Source organism: Schistocerca serialis, chromosome 2 (genome assembly GCF_023864345.2).
Source record: "Schistocerca serialis cubense isolate TAMUIC-IGC-003099 chromosome 2, iqSchSeri2.2, whole genome shotgun sequence".
NCBI classification, from domain to species: domain Eukaryota; kingdom Metazoa; phylum Arthropoda; class Insecta; order Orthoptera; family Acrididae; genus Schistocerca; species Schistocerca serialis.
Window position 1 is genome coordinate 807,092,753 of NC_064639.1, and position 26,066 is coordinate 807,118,818.

Consider the following 26,066-nt stretch of genomic DNA (forward strand, 5'->3'; position numbering starts at 1 on the left):
AGCCTTTCTGGATACAGAAAATGTTCGACTGCTGCCCTGGCCAGCACATTCTCCAGATCTCTCACCAACTGTAAACGTCTGATCAATGGTGGCCGAGCAACTGGCTCGTCACAGTACCGTTGATGAACTGTGTTATCGCGTTGAAGCTGCATGCGCAGCTGTACCCTTTACACGCCATCCAAGCTCTCTCTGACTCAATGCCCAGGCGTATCAAGGGCGTTATTAGGGCCAGAGGTGGTTGTTCTGGGTACTGATTTCTCAGGATCTATGCACCCAAATTGGGTGGAAATGTAATCACATGTCAGTTCTAGTATAATATATTTGTCCAATGAATAACCGTTTATCATCTGCATTTCTTCTTGGTGTAGCAATTTTAATGGCCAGTAGTGTATGTGACATCATCAGAGAACTCCAGAGTCATCCAGATGCCGCGCGAAATGGCCTCGCGGTCTGGGACCCCATGTCACGGAGTGCTCGTCCCCTCCCGCCGGAGGTTTCAGTCCTCTCTCGGGCATGGGTGTGTGTGTTGATCTTAGCATAGGTTTGTGTAAGTAGTGTGTAAGTCTAGGGACCCATGACCTCAGCAGTTTGGTCCCTTGGGAACTTTCACACATTTGATCATTTTTGTCATCCACAGACAGCATTAGATGTCCTGTTTACCAACTGCAACAGGCGTGGAACTCCATCCCACAAACCGACACCTGACATCTCTGCTACACAATCTAGGAATGTTTTCATGCTTGCATTAATTTTTCAGGCTGTTATACCGGTTGTTAATCATTTCGCATTAATAATGTCTTATCTCCCGCTTACATTAGCCTGTGATCTGGCCAAATTAATCACTTCAGGACGTTAAGCAGACAAACGTATTCCCGACACTTGATTACTCTACATTAATTACTTTTTGGTATTGCGATTTCTTTCCTGTCAGTGTATTTAGGACCATCCCGTCTCACATTGTTTCAGTTGGAGCATTAGCATTTGCGCGGTTGCAACGTGCAGTGCCAATTATTATCATCATCAGCTAATTGCTATGAGTGTGCATGACTACTGAGCGGCAGTGTCACGTAGCCTTGCGCGAATGTAGTGGCTCACAACATGAGGCAAATTCAGTGAACAGTTCTCGCTCTGCCCATTGTGTTATCTCTTTGTTTCGCAGAGACCTTCTACTTAGTGTACCGTTCGACTATCGACTGGTGTAGGGGAGATACTCGTTATGCCGATGACACAGATATCGTCGCACGAGCTTGAGAGGCAACGGAAGTGAAATACGTCGCACTTGAGCGAGCTAGTAGATCTTGAATACCAACCAGCAGAAAACAAAATACATGAGTGCTGGCAAAGCACGTAAGGAGAATATGCCAATCTCAGTAACCTTGGGCAAATAAACTTTTCAGTGAGATGAGACGTCGAAATACCTGGGATCGACAGTCGTCCACTCCAATCATAGCTCATATGAAATGAAACACATGTCAGTAACCGAGCCGTGTGTCGTCTCTCAGTATATATCGCGCTGTAAAGACTGTTATGAGTCCTTCCATTCCATCGTTAATTGATTCTTTCATATTTATCGTTATGCTGCGTATTATTCTGCTGAGATTCCCCTCTGGCGGCGTGTCTGGTCTTATCGATCTTCGAGTCGTTGCTTCCTGTTAGCCTTGTGTAAGGGAATAAGATCTTTGGGGGGATGGTCGGTTGGTTGCCTAGTGGTGACGAGTCGGTCGGTCGGTTTTAAAATCGGGAATTGGAGAACGTCGTACGATGAGAACGCGGCGTGGCGTGGCGGTGGAGAGTTGGCTGTTTTTCCGAGAAGCCGCGGTGTCTATCCTGGCGGTCCGAGTGGGACGAGTTGAAGGGACAAGGCTGTAAGCTCTTGCTTTGGCAACCCGGGGGCCACGGCTGCGGTTCCGAGTCACTACTTGGTGGGAGCGGCAACGGATGTCTTTAAATTTTCCGTCTGAGGAGTGGTATTTCGCCGCCGTGGGTGCAGAGAAGACGAGGGCTCCGGTGACAGAGCGCGTGGCTGCGTGACGGTGCCAAGTTTGGTACGCTGGCGACGTGTACACGGTCGGGTGTGAGGAATCTTTGCATCAGAGTTCACCTGCTGTTTCTCTGATAAACTCTAAGTTAAGTTGGTTAAAGGTTTAGATGATAATTGAAGAATTTTGGTTTGTGCAACCAGCGTCTTTTCTGCCTTGTGGCCTCCTGAGTTCGGGTTTCCTGTCCCTGTCGCCGGTGTATTTATAGACAGTGATCTCTTCCGCTTCTTATTAGTACTGCCCGGTAGGAAGTGTATTTTTGGGCAGTGATTATTGTTTTAGATTACATTTTTTCTGCCTTGTGGCCTCCTGCGTTCGGATTTCCTGTCCCAGTCACCGGTGTAATTAAAGACAGTGATCTTTTGGGTTCTTATTAGTACTGCCTAGGAGGAAGTGTATTTTTGGGCAGGGATTATGGTCCCTGATTTGATTCCTCCTCCTCCCCTGGCTTCACGTGAGGTCGATGTGATTGCTGAATGTGAGGCGTTGTGGGTCTGTTTGTCCACTTCTAGCCTGAGCATCCTTCGGCAGACAATTGTGGCTGCACTTACACCCGATCGGTTGGTTATTTCTATCCCAGGACATTTTGGTGGCAGGACATGGTATTAAAGTTGTTAGTTATTGTAAAATGTTCAATGGTTTTATTTTATTCTGATTGTTTTTGGCCACTGTTTAAAATGTTAAGTTTGCCTTCCATTGGTGGGTTTTTAAAACTACGTGGCTTTAAAATTGTTAGTTATTGTAAAAGGTGAATGACTATCTTTACTTTCATTGTTTTAATCAACTTGCAATCCTTTGAAAATGCTAGTTCTGCCTCCCTGTTAGCAAGCCCTTGTAATTTAATATCTTGTTGTGCCAAAGTTTAAAAAAAGTTGGCTCACTACATATTCGGTAGCGAAATTGTATGCAAATTGGTGGTTTTCTTGTTTCATTACTTGGAAAGTTTTAATTTTGTTATTAAAAACTGTATCTAAGTCTGTTTTAAGTAAAATGGCTTGGCTATTAACGGTAAAATAAAGTTTTTAATTTCATTACTTGGAAAATTTTGATTTGTTATCAAATGTTTTATCGAGTCGGTTTTAAGTAAAATAGCTTGGCCGTTAAGTGTAAAGTAAATTGTTTTGAAAAGGCACTCATGCCTACTAGTTTTTTGGATCTGTTCCTGGTCAAGTGATAAAGAAATGACTTTTAATGGTTGAAGTAATCAATAAAGAAATTATAAATTGCAACTCGACTGTAACCAACTAATTTTGGCCCTGTTTCCCAGCTGGGGGTTTTCCTTGATTAATAGTAACACCCGTCTCATTAAAAGTCAAGAGAATCTATTTTGAACTAAATACTATTTCACACACGTTAAAATGTTCGAAGCCGTTATGTCGTGGTCGGATGAATTTGTTGTAGAAAGAACGTTCCGTACCCGTCTGGGAAGGACATCTTTAAAGTAGATTTTTTTCCTGAAGGTGCTTAACTCGTATCATCAAATTAAACATTTATAAACGTTGCGTCCAAGCGTCTTGGACACTAAGGGGATTAGTAACAATACAATTAATTAGAACACACTGAACTCTAAATAAGTAATACTTTATTAATTACAACAAAACTTATCTTTGCTCGCCAGACTCGGCTGTAACCATGAAATTGCACACGTGGACTTGCGGTTCAGAACAAGCTAAATGAGCCACGATTACTGAGTGACGAATTGATACAAGTTCAGAACGGCCGTACTGTGGCCTCACTACAGCCACTAGAAAACATAAGTTCCCAGTACATAAGTTCCCAGTACATAAGTTCGTAGACGTTGACACAGTTATGATAGCGTTGGCGCGTAGGCACAGTTCATAGGACACAGGAATCTCTTCACCCCCCGACAGTTGACCTAGGCTACGTCACGACGAGTATTCAGCACAACGACGTACTTCGACAGGACCTTCCTAGAAGTGGTCAGTCTCCGACGTCGACCAAAACTGCCCTCCTCGCCTCTGGCGACATTCCAGGGCAGAGGAGCGGCGGTAGTGGTGGTGCATCGGAATTACGAGAGACACGGCTTCTTCGTAGCACCTCATTGCCGCCTTGCGATACAGCTTTGCTGTACACTATCTCTGCGGTGGTCGATACTTCTTGCGTTGCTCTCGGTATTCGATGACAGCGGTGTTAACATTTACGCCTCAAATTTGTCATTAATATGAAAATATATTGGAATGCTAGATGCTTTTCAGAGAAAGTTATTTCGTGGAATCATTTGCCAAAATGTAGGAGGAGGAGGAGCAGGGTACAGTCGTGGACTGTACTCTGTATATAAAGATCCACCAATATGAACAAAAGTGGAATCAACCAGACTGCAATGGATGGGCACGTGACACGTGATACGGAAATAGGTAAAGAGGTATTAGATGGAAATCCAGGGGTTAAAAGGGCCGGGGCAGACCGACAATCAGAGGGACAGACTGGAAAATAGAGTGTATGTGAAGCTGTATGCTGTAGTATACAGAGAAGTTGCAGTATTAGAAAATTGCTGCGAAATGCAGGAAGATCTGCAGCGGATAGGCGCTTGGCGCAGGGAGTGGCAACTGACCCTTAACATAGACAAATGTAATGTATTGCGAATGCATAGAAAGAAGGATCCTTTATTGTATGATTATATTATAGCGGGGCAACGGCCTTGCCGCAGTGGATACACCGGTTCCCGTGAGATCACCGAAGTTAAGCGCTGTCGGGCGTGGACGGCACTTGGATGGGTCACCATCCAGGCCGCCATGTGCTGTTGTCATTTTTCGGGGTGCACTCAGCCTGGTGATGCCAATTGAGGAGCTACTCGACCGAATAGTAGCGGCTCCGGTCAAAGAAAACCATAGTAACGACCGGGAGAGCGGTGTGCTGACCACACACCCTTCTATCCGCATTCTCATCTGAGGATGACACGGCGGTCGGATGGTCCCGATGGGCCACTTGTGGCCTGAAGATGGAGTGCTTTATATGATAGCGGAACAAACACTGGTAGCAGTTACTTCTGTAAAATATCTGGGAGTACGGAACGATATGAAGTGGAATGATCATACAAAATTAATTATTGGTAAGGCGGGTGCCAGGTTGAGATTCATTGGGAGAGTCCTTAGAAAACGTAGTCCATCAACAAAGGAGGTGGCTTACAAAACACTCGTTCGACCTATACTTGAGTATTGCTCATCAGTGTGGGATCCATACCAGGTCGGGTTGACGGAGGAGATAGAGAAGATCCAAAGAAGAGCGGCGCTTTTCGTCACAGAGTTATTTGGTAAGCGTGATAGCATTACGGAGATGTTTATCAAACTCAAGTGGCAGACTCTGCAAGAGAGGCGTTCTGCATCACGGTGTAGCTTGCTCGCCAGGTTTCGAGAGGGTGCGTTTCTGGATGAGGTATCGAATATATTGCTTCCCCCTACTCATACTTCACGAGGAGATCTCGAATGTAAAATTAGAGAGATTAGAGCGCGCACGGAGGCTTTCCGGCTGTCGTCCTTCCCGCGAACCATACGCGACTGGAACTGGAAAGGGAGGTAATGACAAATGGCTCTGAGCACCATGGGACTTAACTTCTGAGGTCATCAGTCCCCTAGAACTTAGAACTACTTAAACCTAACTAACCTAAGGACAATACATACACCCATGCCCGAGGCAGGACTCGAACCTCCGCCGGGACCAGCCGCACAGTCCATGACTGCAGCGCCCTAGATCACTCGGCTAATCCCGCTCGGCTTTCCGAAGATTTCCACAGTTTCCATTAGGAACATAATCCGATCTCAACACCCAAGTAGACTTTTCTTTTCATCATAGGTCTTACATCATTTAATGCGTATATTACATCACTATGGTAAGTGCAGTAGAAGCTAGTTACCCATGTATCACAGATTTTTTAAAATTGATTTATTAAATACGAGAACAGTGTGCAGTCATTTGTGTACCGTTTATCAGGTAGAGCATATCGTAACACGTAAATATATTTCTCCTGTACATAAAAAATCGCCATAAAATCCAGAATAATCATACGCATCAGGGCAATATACAGTATATACACTGCTCCATTCAAGCGAATGGTATGATTGGAAAAGCAAGAGAACTAAAGCTCCGGTTTCGGAGTGACAACGTCTCATCGTGTTACACACAGAAAAAGGAAACCACATCTAAACTGACTACCACACAGCTAGTAGCCATGCGGCCCGAATGAATGGAGTTAGCCCCAGCCATCGGCGAGATAAATATTGATAAGTTGTGTTAATATTATATTAATATTCTATCCAGTATCAGATCGTCGGGAAGGCGTGGACTATGTCCCTTCTTGCAGAGAGCCACTGAGTTGAACGGTCGCTGGGGGAAAGTCGATAGAAATCGCAACACAAGTAAACGATTTAGAAAATAATACAAAGAAATAATTCTGAAATTAGTACAGAACAAGGTACTCCTTAGCAAGGGCATCTTCCACTGACGTAGACGCGACGTGTAGATAAGAATAGTTCGGAGAGAGAATACTGAACTGTGAGAACCAGGTTTGGCAACAAAAGGTGTGGGGGAGAGGGGCGGGGGTAAGGGGAGGGCGGATGACAAGTCGTCGACGAACCTTTTCGCATGTGTCGCGAAATGCAATCACCAAACGACCGAAACGGAGATCGAACCCGAGCTCGTTACTTGACTGTGCCCGAAGTAACGAGCCGTTAAAGACAAGACGCGGTCGCAGGCCAGAAGACAGCTTCTGGCCCTTACAAGAGGATGTTACAGAATGCCACGGAGCGGAGATGCTCAGGAGTTTTGTTAGCCGGCAGGCACCTTTCACTAGTCTGTCTATGGTTGAAAAAAGTAGTTTTGATGCCATCTCTTTGGCTGGTCAAGCGCTAGCTGTCACCTGCTGGGCCACAGAACTCGCCTCTTCCTTTTTGCCCCACAGGTTTCTTAACGTGGCGAAGCCTCGGCCGTTGGAACGGCGTGCTTGGCGGGATTTTCTGTATTTGTGCGCCCCTTGAGGCCAAGAAGACGCTTCATATAAATTTGTATCTTTTTAAAGGCCGCTATATGTTGAACAAATTATAAATTCCTGTCAAAATGGCGCAGTCTAAATCTGTATACAGATTTCTGTTGCTCTGCGTCTAAGGAATCATTACTACAAGGTTTCTTCGCGTCCTGTAATTATTTTCCTGCTCCAATGCGCACTTGAACTTTTATACAAGTCGAAATAAAAAGGATTCGCAAACTGTGGATAGAGCAGCGGCTTATTTCTCATCAGAAGAGTCCGAACCCGTCAGCTGCTTCAGTATTCATTAATTACTTCGGAGACTCACTCTTTGTTTCCGGCCTTGCATGGCAGCCCACGATTTATCACGGTACGCGGCGTTCTTGAGAGGGTTCGTAACACGATGTGTTTTAAAATGTAGTAATTCACTTATTAGAAACAACAGAATTTCCCTCTACAGAAGAAAAGCCTTTTTGTTTCAGATGCAGTTTTGATATTCAACTCAGTAACCTGGGAAATAGCTATCCAAAATTTGAACCATGTATCATGCATATTGCCTATGTGTGAACATATCTACAGCTTGCAACGTTCACTTGTTCACTTGCGTCGATTACCGATGCTTTTAAGTATTTTACTTCGTAATTTAAATGTCAAAGATTGAGATGTGCCAGAATGTAATATCTAGCACCCCACACTCTCTATAATTACGTTCAGTGTGTGTTTACGGTTAAGCCAAGTGCACCTTGTGTGTGTGTGGTTGTGTGTGTGTGTGTAAACTGGCTAAGACGTGTGTTGTTAGAATGAATCTGCCATTGATACCAAGACGCAATGCAATGTACTTGTATGTCTCCTAAAACAATAACGATCGTTTCATTTAGTACACATTTCGTTAACTTACACCACATTACCCACTGTTTTCGCCAGCACCACGACTCTAGCGTCTAGCTTCACTTAGTCTAGTAAATAATATCTCTGTCTAATTATGGGCCTGCAGAGGTTATTAAACAGGTATATAGTACAATAAATCGTATCAAATTTGAAAAGCGATTATATGTCGTGCCCACGTAATCCACCAACCATTAGGAGCCGAACCTAGAGACATTTTAAAAGGTAGTTATTTGATCCGTAATTATTTTTCGTGTAGTTTCAGGTGACAATTTTACGCCACCCTCCCCCCATTTCGCACAGATTCCCGCAACACTGCGACGCGCATGACGTCACCGCCAGCATGCAGATAGCTCCCTGCGGAGACCGCAGAAGGAATGCGAACCACGTACCAGATTCCCGGCACGCCCGGAGACCTCACAGCTTCGGTATCGGCGGGGGTGGTAACGGGCGCCTCATGTCCGGTCGAACCTGGAACAACACAGGCGTTAATTAGAGCACGTAAACTAAAAGCAGGATTCTGTTATAGCATGTAGGATATACCTTAAGCAAGAACATAACGATATTTCTCTAGGAAAATCAGCTTTTTTCATATAACCAGCCGGTGATCAAGGCTATACCAATCGTAGGGAACATAGCTCCCTTTCTTTTATATCTATGTGGTATTTAGCAAACGCTGGTACAAGCGAACAGGTAAATTTCATATTTTTAAATTTTCGAAAAGTGTGAGACACTGCAACGTGCCGTCGAAATGCACGCGTGTCTCAAAGACATTGTATTAGACATTGAACACTACAGACATTGCCAACCTGTATCTCATGCCACAACAAGGCAAAATAACCACAAATAACAATCTGTCTTCCTATGTGGGAATCACAGGAATATGAGCGATCATGGGACGTAGACACTGTGACATATGGAAGTTTTCATCGGTTCTGGAGGCGTGTGCGGGGAGACCAAGTAATTAAGGCGGCCGCTCGCATTAAGCGGGACATTCTGGTTCTCATGCTGACCCAGCAAAAATTATCATCTCTCCTCATTTTTACAGCTCGTATATAATCGTGTTCGCCATTTGAGAGAATATAAGTCGTCGATTTAATACGCAGAAGACTGTCGGCAGAGTCTGTTCCTTCAGATATGCATCTATGACTGCAGACACTGAGAAATACAAACATTGTCACCCCGTATAAATCTCAATTTTAAAGAGTCTTTTCTGAGTGCATTTGTGTCGAGTGTAGCCTTACACGTAAGTGAAACGTGTGCAGTAAACAAGTCAGACAGGAAAAGAACAGAAACTTTTGAAATGTGGTGGTGCAGAAGAATGCTGAAGGTTAAATGAGTAGATCGAGTAATTAATGAGGAGCTGCGTAACAGAATTGGGAAGAAAATAAATTCGTAGCAATTTTTTTTTGTCATCAGTCTTCTGACTGAACTGATACGCCAGGAATTCGTACCATAACCTAGACTAAACGAAGGGATCTGTTAATACGACACATTCTGCGACATCAAGGAATCTTTAATTAATTATTGGAGGGAACTGTGGGGGGTAAAAATTTCAGAGAGATTCCAAGAGACAACCACAGTAAGCGGATGCAAATAGACGGGGGCTGCAGTAGTTATTCGGAGATGAAGGGGCTTCCACTGGATAGAGTAGTGTGGGAACCTGCATCAAAGCAGTTTTCGGACAGAAGACCACAACAACATCAACCATATATTAAGGAAAATGAAATTCATTTATAACCAAATATATTTTTAATTATTTTAATCTTCAAAGTATTCATTTTTTAAAACAAAATCATTTGTTTAGTAACATCGAACACATTTATGTAAAAGGTAATTACATTTCCCACCTTCGTCTTTATACCATCACTTATTCAGTAATACAGCAAGGGTGCACAATGGTACCTTTTTTAATAAATTGTGGCTTTATCACCGTATGTGAAAAATCATACATTTTTGTAAAATTTGACATTTCTGAGAGATTGGAATTAACAGTGGAAATGACCAAAGCAGTATTTTAATTCGCTGGATGATTAAAGATAGTAAATTGTGGGTGATCTTTGCAGAGTAAGTTCGGGGATTTCGCTAGTCGGAACTTTGTCTGAGTCGGGGTTTGTCCACTTAATGGGTGCTTGGCTAAGACCGAACACCTTTTGACGTTGCAGCGGCCCGTGAAAGCTTAAGCAGTAATTGTTAAAAATTGTATTTAAAAGCGTTTTCGTATTTATGTCTTTTTTTTAGCTGTTCTGGTCTCATTTTTAAACAAATTAGTAATCGAAATATCATTTTACCGATATTATTGAATTCAGCTCTCATATATTGCAGTAGCTATTCGGAGATGAAGGGGCTTGCACAGGACAGAGTAGTATGGAAACCCACATCAAACCAGTTTTCGGACAGAAGACCGCAAGTTACGTTAAATTCAAATACATTTTTGTTTGATAGCAACTCACAAAAGAGATTTCAGCGTAAGTACACGACGTCCACCGCCCCCTCCACTACAATGATCACCTTCGGTGCAACGCCCCCCCCCCCCCCTCCTCCCTTCCATTCCTTTTCCATCCACTGCATCTCGAGAAGTCAAAACGCCCATCGTGGAAACGACTGGCCTATCAGAAAGTAACATCGCTGGATAATCTTACGGAAATAGAGAAAGTTTTGCTGAAATTTTCATTCAGTATATTGCCTGTCAGCTCTCTTTAAATGCCAATGAATGCAAGGGAATACCGGTTACAAATAGAATAGCGCTCGAGTATATACACTGAAGAAGTATCTGACGGTTACGAAAGAAAGTGCGGCACGACGACAACACGTACGCTCATAGGCGTCGTTGTTGCACTATGGCGTGTACAGAGCAAAACTGTCGATGAGCCAGGGACCATACGTAGCAACTCTCTGCCGGTGGCATACAAACAATACGTCACCACAGGATATGCTGTCACTTCACGTCAATACAGGATGCAAATCGGTTCACCATATTGTGGATATGTCTGCTCTAACTTTAACGTCTTCCACTGCTGAACAAGCGCCGTTTGTAGGTTATCAGTTTTCCGAAGTGGCGACGTCATGGTTGCAGTTTTTCGACGAATAGTGTGCCTTGTATTTTAGAAGTGGTTTGAGGATGGGGAAAATACTCGTCCACAAAGTCAGGCCTTAGTAGGTGAGCTTCGGATTCCGTCAAGTGGAACGGACGACCACATGCGCCTCAAATAAGCCCAATAAACCTGAAGCATTCGAAACGAGAACAGCTTGGCAGTATGAGTAAATTCATAGTGTTTGCCAAAGAAGGCCCACCAAACAGCCGTATGTTCTCAGAAGTTATTTTCTTCAAACGACGAGTTTCGGCACCTCATTAATGCCATCTTCAGGCCCCTAAACACGTCATCATATACAGAAAATCATAAACATCGATACCGGCTTAAATGGAGCCGCAAGTTATTAAATGAAAGTTTTATGGTTTACTGATTAGCCGGCCGCTGTGGCCGAGCGGTTCTAGGCGCTTCAGTTCGGAACCGCGCTGCTGCTACGGTCGCAGGTTCGAATCCTGCCTCGGGCATGGATGTGTGTGATGTCCTTAGGTTAGTTAGGCTTAACTAGTTCAAAGTCTGATGACCTCAGACTTATCATCTAAGTCCCATAGAGCTTAGAGCCACTTGAATCATTTTTTGAGCTTACTGATTGTTCACAAATCAGTTCTATTACTCCGGGCTCCATTACACTGGTGCAGGCGTAAGTACTTTAGAGCACACCGTGCGTTGTTGAACGCGACGGTTCCTCAGCAGAAGCTCTCGACGTGTTCTCTTGTTGACCAATCACGACAGCAATGTGCACGGGGAAGGGGTCATCGAGACTGGACCGTGAATCGATAGAAGGGTTTTGTAACGTCGGATAAATCACATTTTGTATTACAATGGGTCGATACGCCGTCATCCAGGTGAACGGTGCTAGATACGTGTACACCCCCCCCCCCCCTCCCCCACGGACGAAGCCCAGTGGGTGCAGTATTATGCTATGGGATATATCCGCCTGGCAGTCCATGGGACTTCTTGTAGTAGTCGACGGCACCATGAAAGCCGCAGACTACGTGAGCATTACTGCTGTCCACCTACATCCCTTCACGCTTGCTGTCTTCCTTGATGGCGATAGCAGTGTTTTACTTATCAGTGTACAATATGATAAGTTTCTTTTTTTCCCAATTCAATATATGTGAATTTGGGGGGGGGGGGGGGGGGTTGTAGCGGGTGATCTAATATACAGCATACATTTAGCCACATACCAAGAAGCTTACTGCTGCCGATACCGAAACTCAAGTCAGCACTGAGCAGTCTTGCGACTGTAATTCATACGACGAGTTGAAAGCGAAGCCACCAATGTTAGGATGGTGACCGCACTCCATAAACCTGTCTGCAGACTACTATGTCAGGATGGACACTACGTGTCTTCATCCCCTCGCCTCTCCAGTGCTGACATAAGTTTACCGGCAACTACCACTCTGGAGTAAATCTGTCTGTGTTACTTATTTCTGACGATATGAGACTGCCTTCTGTTTACAACTCTTGCTGAATTGATCTGAATACCCAGGGTTCTGATGTCTCATCTACTTTGAGTGTTATTTATACCTATTCTTAACGTCCGCAGTTTAAAAATGTTAGACAGTGCTGCAAAGAGCGACGATGTATAAACAGCATATGAGAAACCGGGAATTTTAACGTGTGGTCGCGCTTAAATTGCTTGTACATTTTGCCGGACACAGGTCAACATTTTTTCAGAGATTCACATAGACACACACTTTTGGCACTTAATTACGATTTTCCTACCTTCATCCGAAATGAATTAATTGTGTATTTTGTATGTTTCACAACGAGCGCTTTATCATTACTGAGAATGCACTATTCTCAAAACAGACGAGATGGTAAAGAAAGTAATAAATGTTAAGCTCTATTGCATGCTCTACCGCATGGTCCAAGGCGAATAATCGGATTTCGTGATTGTCTCCAAGAAAGTATATTGATGAAAACCTGAGCCTCCAAACATAGATCATAAGACAACCACTGGTCACCAAAACGCTTGGCATTTTATTGTAAACCTGATTAAAAGCCCTTGAGATAGGAAGACTGTATGTTTTACAGTAAAAATCTATTATGTTGAAGATAGTCTTGTTTATTCCAAAGTAGATTGCAGTTTGTAATGGTTTGTTGTAGAGGGGAAAGAAAGACAAGGTAATTATCGTAATTCTGTCTTTTCAAGTGGACTGTTGTAGAACATAAAATCATATAGTCCCCACTGGATAAAAAACACCTCCGCTAACAATTCTTCACAGGGAACTCTGGCAAGAAACCATCCAACTACGGGAAACTGTTGGACGACCTAGTAGCACATCATTCCCGTACAGGTGCACCAGGAAGCTTACGAGATAATGTCTTTGCCTTGCCAGCAGGTGCATACGCTTAATCTTGTACGCAGTACGTTTACGTGGGCTGAAATGTAACCAGCAGTGCGTCTGCCAACGTTCCTCATGTGCAAACAAAAGAACGGATTGATGTAAAATACCTGTAGCCTTTTGTTCACCCTATGCAGCCTTGCTGGGACATACGCCGTATAATTTATCTCATATTTGACAGAGAAGCTCTATGACATTAGGTTCAAGTGTTAGCCGGTGAGGTCATCTTGCAGCGTCTGCATGGTAAATCTGTTTTACTCGATTCCTGTTTTCTGCGTTTCTACAGATGACGCTGAGGTGATTTGTGTAGGTATCTCGTTTGAAATGTGACTCTTCAGTCAGAACGTATTTAGTCATTGTCTCGTCATTAAAAAACCGGTTTGGGTACTATCAAAGAGAACTAATTAAGTTTTAAACACTCTGAATAAATGACTGCAACAAAAATCAGATAAAATAAAATTAACACTGAGGTATTTAATTAAACTCTTTGAACATCAACAGCAGGAAAACAGATCAAATGAAACTACCATTTAAGTATTTAATTAAGCTCTCTAAAGAATTGAAAACATCAAGAGACTCAGAGCAAACACTGTTACCATTTAAGTATTTAATCAAACTCTTTCAGCGATTGAAAACAGCAGAACGGACTAAATAAAATTACCATTTAAGTATTCATTTCAACTCTTACAACAATTGACAAAGACGGTGCACTCAGCACACATTCAGTAGATAATGAGCACTAACAAAATGGGCTGCTCTCTGAGTTGAGCGGATAGTAATGTCAGTTATTTAAGGATAAAGCAACTTGTATACAGTTGAACAATTATCGTCACCTACTGCATCTACCAGAGCTCCAAACACTGTCATGCACATTTTACAATTCGGTACCGTCGGGGCTTCACTTTAGGTGACATGCCAGATAGATTCCTGTACCTGAGGAAGCTGAAGGCATTCATTCTTTGAAGTGCTGTAGCCTCAAGTCTGACAGCAGGCGGGGCCCGTGTACCTGAGTCCTATAAGAATATTGTAGACCCCTGGTTTTGTTACGGGCGCATTATTTTAGCGGTCAGCAGGCTGTTAGTCTAACGACAAACTCATTAAGCCCAGTCCTGTAGCCAGCCTCTGTGCTGTGACCGAGGGTCGCCACCTGCTCTACTCAAGTTTCTAATACGAAGCGCATGTACAGTTTACGATATGAAGGTGCAGATGAGAAACTAATAACATATTTTAGCCTTCCGTAATTATTCGAAAGTATTTTAATTCATTTGATAGCTCCCGGCCACAAAAATCCATTTTGTTTTCATTTAACGTGAGAGCAATAAACGAAGAGGAAAGAACAGAAATCACTGAACGTAAACACAGGGCACATGGAGACGATTCACCTCCGCACCACAACTCAGACTGCTCTGCGCATCAGCCGCGGATCTACGATATTTCCGAACCGGGCAATCCTGGATAGTGGCACCCAGACGCTCTTCTGTAACCAGAAGCGGGAGAATGTACTACTCATACGCGACTCAACTGCGCATACTCAAGAGCCCACCTGCAATTGCTCAAACGAATCTAATTTAAACAGTTGTCACGTCACACACATCGGAGGCAATTTGTTGTTATGAAGCATTGCACAGCCTTCCTAAGGCCTTTGATACACTTTGCTGTTGGCAATGCTTGTATGAGCACTGTGTTTTGTTGTCGTATATGGCGCATTTCCTTTCCAACTTAAGTTTTATTTTCGTTTTCTTTTTTTCTCTCGTTCATGTTTTGCTGCAGCAGTATTATTCTGCAGTAGCGGGATATAGTTATATCCTTTGTTAGAGTATTGGTTCTTACCAGATAAAATCGCAAAAAGTTAACTGAAAACTAAAACAATGAAAAATTCGCGAAATTCTAAACAATTCCTGGGTTTTTCCCGGTTTTCTCACGGATGAAAAAAGTCCCGAGTTTTTCCCGGATCTCGCGGTTGCCCCAGGTCGTATACACGCTGAACTAGGTTTTTTTTTCGTTTTACAGGTTACCAGTTTTTACACAGAAATTCTTCCGTAAAACGGAAGTAGTTGTCCAGAAGAAATGATCTTAGGTTACATTTAAAACCTGCTTTGCTACCCATTATAAATTTTCTGTTATTGGGCAAATGAATCATTTTTGGTGCTGCATATTGAACAAATTTCGGAGCCAGTGAGAGATTTAATACTTGGCTACACGGCGTTTGTGGGACTTTTTCTCGTTACAGCCGGGCATTGGCTCGCGGTGCTATTACTTACTGCTACTTGGTCAAGTTCCTCACACGTTATGCGGGGAAGTCTTCTTCTGAGGCTTTTTCCGACACCAAAGGAAAAACTGTGTCACAGTTCAACAAATGCTGTCGTTAAAGATTACTTATGTATGTTAGAAAAATCCCCATATTGTGCACTATAGTTTAGCGGCAACCCCACATCGGTATCTTTTAATCATTTTGATCTACCGACTGAAGTTGGCAACCCGGACCCAATGCGCGTCGGATTCAGCGCTTGCGTACATAGTTCAATAGGAGGTTCAAAATGGTTCAAATGGCTCTGAGCACTATGGGACTTAACATCTGCGGTCATCGGTCCCCTAGACATAAAACTACTTAAACTAACCTAAGGATATCACACACATCCAAGCCCGAGGCAGGATTCAAACCTTGCGACCGTAGCAGCAGCGCGGTTCCTTACTGAAGCGCCTAGAACCACTCGGCCACAACGGCCGGCGAATAAGAGGTACTGGAGCGACTGGTAAGCCATGGAACGGTGGTCTGCGGAGATGCGAACTGCCATGGTGGATGCCTTTCTCCGAACTGTTTCTGTCACTGTCGCTCAGTGGGCGTTGCGACGCAACATTAGTGAAAGCCATCTGGCTGTATCCAAGACCTACAGTATTTTCGGCTAGATGAGACATTGGAGAGCCACTGGTAGTGATTGGAACTGGCAGTTAGCACGCCAAGGAAGATGCATTGCGGCGTGTGAGAACATGGGACGAGCGTGCGAATCACTACAACACAGCCTCAGACGTGCGGCCCTGCGACCTGCACAAGCGTTGCAACTGCCTTGTCGTTCGTTGAGCGGCTTTCCGGATCATATGAAGATTCGTCCGTATAAACTGCAGTTGGTTGAAGAATTGAGAGACACTGACAGGCAAACCGGACGAGCCAACTGGCAATGACATCCTAACAATGATTAACCGAGGATCACTCTTTGTCCAACAGCTGCTGACGTCTGATGAAGCAAAATATTTCAGGACTGGGTATGTTAATAAGCAAAGCTTCGCGTCAGGAAAACCCATGCCCTTTAAACGAAAAGACCCAATGGAGCACGGCTGCTGTGTGTGTCTGATTACGACGCCATTTTTTTTTTAATTTGTAGCGACAGTGAATGCCGACCGCTGCTGCAAGATGTCGCAGAATTTTTTAATTCCGGAATTTGCAGGCAATAGTATTGCTTAGTAACATTTTGTTTCTTCAGCATGATCTAACGGCACACACTGCACGCAAGTGTGGCTACGTTACTTTGATGATCTAATGTGGTCACCCGATTTCTCAAATATAAGATCTCTACATTGAGGTATCTGGGATTATGTTAATAGATGGGTCGTCGCCCTTCCTTTACAGACAACTGACCAACTTTATACTACTATTCACCGTGAAACAGACGCCACTCCACATGGTATGTTAAGAGGTGTTATCGAAGCCCTCCCATGATGCCCGTGATGCCTTCAGCTGCATATCAACGCAAACGGGGAAGACCTGGAGGAAGTAGTTAACACGACATAGAGAGGTCTACCGGTATGTGTTAAACACTCCGTAATGCCAATTTAATTACTTATATTTCAAAACTGCATCAGAGTGCTAATTGTAATCACCAAGTTTCTATTTTGATATTAATCCAATGTACGCAATGACCTATCTTAGCCACCTCTAGATTATACCCCAGTGTACCGTATTAAGTTACTTGCAGCATGTTCCTGCTAATGGCTGCCTTCACATCCTCTCCTGTGCCAGCCTCTTCATCTCAGAGCAGGACTTGCATCCAAGGTCTTCAATTGTCTGTTGGATTCATTCCCATCTGCCCCTAAAGTTTTTGCCCTCTACAGCTCCCTCAAGTACCATAGAAGTTATATGTTGAACCCTTACCATGTGCCCCATCATCCTGTCCCTTCTTCCTACTGTATCACAGTTTAGCACATGTTCGTATCCTCGCTAATTCTCTGGAGAATCTCATCATTTCTTGTCTCATCAGTGCACCTAATTTTCAACATCCTTCTACACTGCATCTCAAACGCTTCGATTCTCTGCTACTATCACACACCGAGGCAAAGCGTGAGATCCGTTGGCTGGTAGCGTCCCTATTATCACCTGCTGTATGAATGATAAATGTCCTGTCCGCTACCAACCGCATAGACGGAGAGTCCGCTACTGGGCAGGCAGCTAAACACGCCTGGTGAGCGAACGCCCCCAGAATGCCAGGTGTGGGCGGCCAGTGCGGCAGGTGAGGAAGCAAAGCCCCGCGGCTGCTGCTATTCCAGGAGCACACACAGCTGACGCTCCAGGTTTACGCGGCTGCTGCTCTGTTTACAGGAGGGAACGTATCTCAAGGCCGGGCTCGAGGCGCGAGGCACTCGGACCGTATGTAGAGGGTTCAGCACAAACGGCAGTCAGAGACAAGGTGTCGCTGGGATCGAAGTCTGCGCACACGAAACACGTACTGCACTGACTGCCTGTCGACGGCAAAATGTGAAGTACCTTGTCGTCACCGAGCCCCTTACATTTTCTCTCATTAGATACTGAAATGCACTACTGGCCATTAAAATTGCTACACCAAGAAGGAATGCAAATGATATACGGATATTCGTTTGACAAGTATATTATAGTAGAACTGACATGTGATTACATTTTCACGCAGTTTCGGTGCATAGATCTTGAGAAATCAGAACCGAGAACAACCACCTCTGGCCGTAGTAACGGCCTTGATACGCCTGGCCATTGAGTCACATAGAGCTTGGATGGCGTGTACAGGTACAGCTGCCCATGCATCTTCAACACGATACCACAGTTCATCAAGAGTAGTGACTGGCATATTGTGACGAGCCAGTTGCTCGGCAACCATTGACCAGACGTTTGCAGTTGGTGAGAGATCTGGAGAATGTGCTGGCCAGGGCAGCAGTCGAACATTTTCCGTATGCAGAAAGGCCCGTACAGGACCTGCAACATGCGGTCGTGCATTATCCTGCTGAAATGTAGGGTTTCGCAGGGATCGAATGAAGGGTAGAGCCACGGGTCGTAACAGATCTGAAATGTAACGTCCACTGTTCAAAGTTCCGTCAATGCGAACAAGAGGTGACCGAGACGTGTAACCAATGGCACCCCATACCATCACGCATGGTGATACGCCAGTATGGCGATGACGAATACACGCTTCCAACGTGCGTGTCGTCAAACACGGATGTGACCATCATGATGCTGTAAACAGAACCTGGATTCATCCGAGAAAATGACGTTTTGCCATTCGTGCATCCAGGTTCGTCGTTTAATACACTATAGCAGGCGCTCCTATCTGTGATGCAGCGTCAAGGATAACCGCAGCCATGGACTCCAAGCTGATAGTCCGTGCTGCTGCAAACTTCGTCGAACTGATCGTGCAGATGGTTGTTGTCTTGCAGACGTCCCCATCTGTTGACTCAGGTATCGAGGCGTGGTTGCACGATCTGTTACAGCCATGCGGATAAGATGCCTGTCATCTCGACTGCTAGTGATACGAGGCCGTTTGGATCCAGCACGGCGTTCCGTATTACCCTCCTCAACCCACCGATTCCATATTCTGCTAACAGTCATTGGATCTCGAGCAACGCGAGCAGCAATGTCGCGATACGATAAACCGCAATCGCGATAGGCTACAATCCGACCTTTATCGAAGTCGGAAATATGATGGTACTCATTTCTCCTCCTTACACGAGACGTCACAACAACGTTTCACCAAGCAACGACGGTCAACTGCTGTTTGTGTATGAGAAATCGGTTGGATACTTTCCTCATGTCAGCACGTTCTAGGTGTCGTCACCGGCGCCAACCTTGTGTGAATGCTCTGAAAAGCTAATAATTTGCGTATCACAGCATCTTCTTCCTGTCGGTTAAATTTCGTGTCTGTAGCATGTCATCTTCGTGGTGTAGCAATTTTAATGGCCAGTAGTGTAGTATGGTAATTTACCTTTCTCTCTTCCCATCGTCGACTGACAATACGCAAACGGGATAGGCGTTGGGGACGGATCTGGCGTGTGAATTTGTAGAGGTACAACGGTGTCCCAACCCATTGGTGAGCCATAATATTATGACTACTGGCCACCGCGACGCAAGATGCCGACTGATGGCGTTGCGGGCACGTCACACGTTGATAAAGGATGTAAGCGGAGTAGACCAGGACGCGGTATCACCCTAGTAAAAATATAAGAGACTTTGACAATGGGAAGATTATTATTACGCAGAGACTATGAACGAGTATCTATAAATCGGAGAATCTGGTCGAAAGTTCATTTGCTAATATCGTGAGCATCTACGGAAAGCGGTAGTAGGAAGCTAGAAGGACAACGAAAGTACCACTAGGCGCTAAATGGTTGGACGTCCGCGACTCTTCACAGAACCGGGTTTCAGAGGCTTGTCTGCTCTTTAAAGTAGACAGATGGTGATCCGAGGCATCTTTGCCGAAAGAGCACAATGCTGGTGCACGCACAAGTGTTTCGGTGCACACCATTCATCGTACATTGTTGAACATGGAGGTCAGCAGCCGACCACCCCTACGTGTTCGCATGTTGATCCAACGACATCCTTAAGTACTACGGCAGTGGGCACGCAACCTTCCGGATTTTACCGTCGGTCAATGGAAACCTGTCGGCTCTTTTGGCGAATCGAATTTTTGCCACATTAGGTCGATGGTCGTTTCCACAAACGCTGTCATCGAGGCAGATGTGAGCAGTATTATGGCTTTGGGAGACATTTTTCCGCGCTTGCATGAGATCTGTGATGGAATCTAAGGCACGCTGACAAAAACGAACCACCTACATACTTTAAAGTTAATAACGAGCATCAAAACCGATTCTGGGATTAGTGAACACAGGGCTGTCGTAGCGAGATTGAATATTGTAATCCCCAAGTCCTTCAAAAATAAGCGAAAAATATACCTATTCAAAAAAGCAGATAAAATTAACTTGACGCCTTCCTGAGAGACACTCATTCCAAATTAATAATATAAGTGTAGACCAGACTTGGCTTGAATTCAGAGAAATAGTGTGGGCAGCAATTGAGAGATTTATACCAAATAAATTAACAAACGACGGAGCTGATCCTCCTTGCTACACAAAACGGGTTAGAACACTGTTTCAGAAACAACGAAATAAACACGCCAAATTTAAACGGACGCAAAATCCCCAAGATTGACGAACTTTTTCAGAAGCTCGAAACTTAGCTCGGACTTCAATGCTTATAACAGTTTCCACAACGAAACTTTGTCTCGAAACCTGGCAGAAAATCCAAAGAGATTCTGATCGTATGTGAAGTACATTAGCGGTAGAAAACAATCAATGCCTTCTCTGCGCGATAGAAATGGAGATACTACCGAAGACAGTGTTGCCAAAGCAGAGTTACTAATCACAGCCTTCCGAAATGCCTTCACAAAAGAAGCCGAAGTAAATATTCCAGAACTGGAATCGAGAACAGCTGCCAACATGAGTAAGGTAGAGGTAAATATCCTCGGAGTAGTCAAGCTACTTAAACCACTAAATCAAAGCAAGTCTTCTGTTCCAGACTCTATACCAATTAGGTTCCTTTCGGAGTATGCTGATGCATTGGCCCCATACTTAACAATCATATACAACTGTTCGCTCGACGAAAGATCCGTACCCAAAAACTGGAAAGTTGCACAGGTCACACCAATATTCAAGAAAGGTAGTAAGAGTAATCCACTAAATTACAGGCCCATATCGTTAACGTCGAATGCAGCAGGATTTTGGAACATATATTGTGTTCGAACTTTAGGAATTACCTCGAAGGAAACTGCCTATTGAGACGCAGTCAACATGGGTTTAGCAAACATCGTTTCTGTAAAACACAACTAGCTGTTTATTCACATGAACTGTTGAGTGGTATTGACAAGGGATTTCAGATCGATTCCGTATTTCTGGATTTCCGGAAGGCTTTTGACACTGTACCACACAAGAGGCTAGTAGTGAAATTGCGTGCTTGTGGAATATCGTCTCAGTTACGTGACTGTATTTGTGGTTTCCTGTCAGAGAGGTCACAGTTCGTAGTAATTGACGGAAAGCCATCGAGCAAAACAGAAGTGATTTCTGGCGTTCCCCAAGGTAGTGTTATAGGCCCTTTGCTGTTCCTTATCTATATTCCTTATATATATATAAACGATTTTGGAGAGAATCTGAGCAGCCGTCTTCGGTTGTTTGCAGATGACGCTGTCGTTTATCAACTAATAAAGTCGTCAGAAGATCAAAACAAATTGCAAAACGATTTAGAAAAGATATCTGAATGGTGCGAAAATTGGCAGTTGACCCTAAATAACGAAAAGTGTGAGGTCATCCACATGAGTGCTAAAAGGAATTCGTTAAACTTCAGTTACACGATAAATCACTCCAGCCTAAAAGCCGTAAATTCAACTAAATACCTACGTACTACAATTACGAACAACTTAAATTGGAATGAACACATAGAAAATGTAGTGGGGAAGTCTAATGAAAGATTGAATTTTATTGACAGGACCCTTAGAAAATGTAACAGATCTACTAAGGAGACTGCCTACACTACGTTTGTCCGTCCTCTTTTAGAATACTGCTGCACGTTGTGGGATCCTTACCAGATGGGGCTGATGGAGTACATCGAAAAAGTTCAAAGAAGGGCAGCATGTGTTGTATTATCGCGAAATATGGGAGAGAGTGTCACAAAAATGATACAGGATTTGGGCTGTACATCATTAAAAGACAGGAGTTTTTCGTTGCGACGGAATCTTCTCACGAAATTCCAATCACCAACTTTCTCGTCAGAATGCGAAACTATTTTGTTGACACCGACCTACGTAGGGAGAAACGATCACCACGATAAAATAACGGAAATCAGAGCTCGCACGGAAAGATAAAGGTATTCGTTCTTTCCGCGCGCGATACGTTACGGGAATAATAGAGAGTTGTGAAGGTGGTTCGATGAACCCTCTGCTAGGTGCTTAAATGTGATTTGCAGAGCATGTAGATGTATATGTCTTCCCCGATGGTGATGTCATCTTTCAGCTGCATAGTTGTCCGTGTTCCGGAGCCAGAAGACCGCTTCAGTGGTTTCAGTAACGTTATAGCGAATTCACGATGATGTCTCAGCGACCAAATTCGCCTGATGTAAATCCTATGGATTTAAACCTATGGCCTACCCCCATGAACCATGGACCTTGCCGCTGGTGGGGAGGCTTGCGTGCCTCAGCGATACAGATGGCCGTACCGTAGGTGCAGCCACAACGGAGGGGTATCTGTTGAGAGGCCAGACAACCGTGTGGTTCCTGAAGAGGGGAAGCAGCCTTTTCAGTAGTTGCAGGGACAATAGTCTGGATGATTGACTGATCTGGCCTTGCAACACTAACCAAAACGGACTCGCTGTGCTGGTACTGCGAACGGCTGAAGGCAAGAGGAAACTACAGCCGTAATTTTTCCCGAGGGCATGCAGCTTTACTGTATGGTTAAATGATGATGGCGTCCTCTTGGGTAACATATTCCGGAGGTAAAATAGTCCCCCATTCGGATCTCCGGGCGAGGACTGCTCAAGAGGACGTCGTTGTCAGGAGAAAGAAAACTGGCGTTCTACGGATCGGAGCGTGGAATGTCAGATCCTTTAATCGGGCAGGTAGGTTAGAAAATTTAAAAAGGGGAAATGGATAGGTTGAAGTTAGATATAGTGGGAATTAGTGAAGTTCGGTGGCAGGAGGAACAAGACTTTTGGTCAGGTGAACGCAGGGTTATAAATACAAAATCAAACAGGGGTAATGCAGGAGTAGGTTTAATAATGAATAAAAAATAGGAGTGCGGGTAAGCTACTACAAACAGCATAGTGAACGCATTATTGTGGCCAAGATAGACACGAAGCCCATGCCTACTACAGTAGTACAAGTTTATATGCCAACGAGCTCTACAGATGATGAAGAAATTGATGAACTATATGGTGAGATAAAAGAAATTATTCAGGTAGTAAAGGGAGACGAAAATTTAATAGTCATGGATGACTGGAATTCGAGAGTAGGAAAAGGGAGAGATGGAAACATAGTGGGTGAGTATGGACTGGGGGAGAGAAATGAAAGAGGTAGCCGTCTGGTAGAATTGTGCACAGAGCATAACTTAATCGTAGCTAACCCTCGGTTCAAGAATCATAAAAGAAGGTTGTATACATGGAAGAATCCTGCAGATACTAGAAGGTATCAGGTAGATTATATAATGGTAAGACAGAGATTTAGGAATCAGGTTTTAAATTATAAGACATTTCCAGGGGCAGATGTGGACTCTGATCACAATCTATTGGTCATGAACTGTAGATTAAAACTGAAGAAACTACAAAAAGGTGGGAATTTTAGGAGATGGGACCCGGACAAACTGAAAGAACCAGAGGTTGTACAGAGTTTCAGGGAGAGCATAAGGGAACAATTGACAGGAATGGGGGAAAGAAAAACAGTAGAAGAAGAATGGGTAGCTCTGAGGGATGTAGTAGTGTAGGCAGCAGAGGATCAAGTAGGTAAAAAGACGAGGGCTAGTAGAAATCCTTGGGTAACAGAAGACATATTGAATTTAATTGATGAAAGGAGAAAATATAAAAACGCAGTAAATGAAGCAGGCAAATGGGAATACAAACGTCTCAAAAATGAGATCGACAGGAAGTGCAAAAAGGCTAAGCAGGTATGGCTAGAGGACAAATGTAAGGATGTAGAGGCTTATCTCACGAGGGGTAAGATAGATACTGACTACTGGAAAATTAAAGAGACCTTTGGAGAAAAGAGAGCCACTTGTATGAATATCAAGAGCTCAGATGGAAACCCAGTTCTAAGCAAAGAAGGGAAAGCAGAAAGGTGGAAGGAGTATACGGAGGGCCTGTACAAGGGCTATGTATTTGAGGACAATACTATGGAAGTGGAAGAGGATGTAGATGAAGATAAAATGGGAGATACGATACTGCGTGAAGAGTTTGACAGAGCACTGAAAGACCTGAGTCGAATCAAGGCCCCGGGAGTAGACAACATTCCATTGCAACTACTGACGGCCTTCGGAGAGCCAGTCCTGACAAAACTCTAGCATCTGGTGAGGAAGATGTATGAGACAGGCCAAATACCCTCAGACTTCAAGAAGAATATAATAATTCCGATCCCAAAGAAAGCAGGTGTTGACGGATGTGAAAATTACCGAACTATCAGTTTAATAAGTCACAGCTGCAATATACTAACGCGAATTCCTTACAGACGAATGGAAAAACTGGTAGAAGCCGACCTCGGCGAAGATCAGTTTGGATTCCGCAGAAATGTTGGAACACGTGAGGCAATACTGCCCCTACGACTTATCTTAGAAAATAGATTAAGGAAACGCAAACCTACATTTCTAGCATTTGTAGACTTAGAGAAACCTTTTGACAATGTTGACTGGAATACTCTCTTTCAAATTCTAAAGGGTGCAGGGGTAAAATACAGGGAGCGAAAGGCTATTTACAATTTGTACAGAAACCAGATGGCAGTTATAAAAGTCGAGGGGCACGAAAGGGAAGCAGCGGTTGGGAAGGGAGTGAGACAGGGTTGTAGCCTGTCCCCGATGTTATTCAATCTGTATATTGAGCAAGCGGTAAAGGAAACAAAAGAAAATTTCGGAGTAGGTATTAAAGCCCATGGAGACGAAATAAAAATGTTGAGGCTCGCCGATGACATTGTAATTCTGTCAGAGACAGCTAAGGACTTGGAAGAGCAGTTGAACGGAATGGACAGTGTCTTGAAAGGAAGGTATAAGATGAACGTTAACAAAAGCAAAACAAGGATAATGGAATGTAATCGAATTAAGTCGGGTGATGCTGAGGGAATTACATTAGGAAATGAGACACTTAAAGTAGTAAAGGAGTTTTGATATTTGGGGAGCAAAATAATTGAGGATGGTCGAAGTAGAGAGGATATAAAATGTAGACTGGCAATGGAAAGGAAAGCGTTTCTGAAGAAGAGAAATTTGTTAACATCGAGTACAGATTTGTCAGGAAGTCGTTTCTGAAAGAATTTGTATGGAGTCTAGCCATGTATGGAAGTGAAACATGGACGATAAATAGTTTGGACAAGAAGAGAATAGAAGCTTTCGAAATGTGGTGCTACAGAATAATGCTGAAGATTAGATGGGAGATCACAAAACTAATGAGGAGGTATTGAATAGAATTGTGTAGAAGAGGAGTTTGTGGCACAACAAGAAGAAGGGACCGGTTGGTAGGACATGTTCTGAGGCATCAAAGGATCACAAATTTAGCATTGGAGGGCAGCGTGGAGTGTAAAAATCGTAGAGGGAGAACAAGAGATGAATGCACTAAGCAGATTCAGAAGGATGTAGGTTGCAGCAAGTACTGGGAAATGAAGAAGCTCGCACAGGATAGAGTAGCATGGAGAGCTGCATCAAACCAGTCTCAGGACTGAAGACAACAACAACAACAACAACAAATCCTATGGAA

General features: G+C 43.9%; 1 pseudogene; it reads left to right on the forward strand.

The window, feature by feature from the left end:
* Nucleotides 1-4,688: 4,688 nt before the first annotated feature.
* Nucleotides 4,689-4,806, forward strand: LOC126459591 (5S ribosomal RNA; annotated as a pseudogene).
* Nucleotides 4,807-26,066: the final 21,260 nt, after the last annotated feature.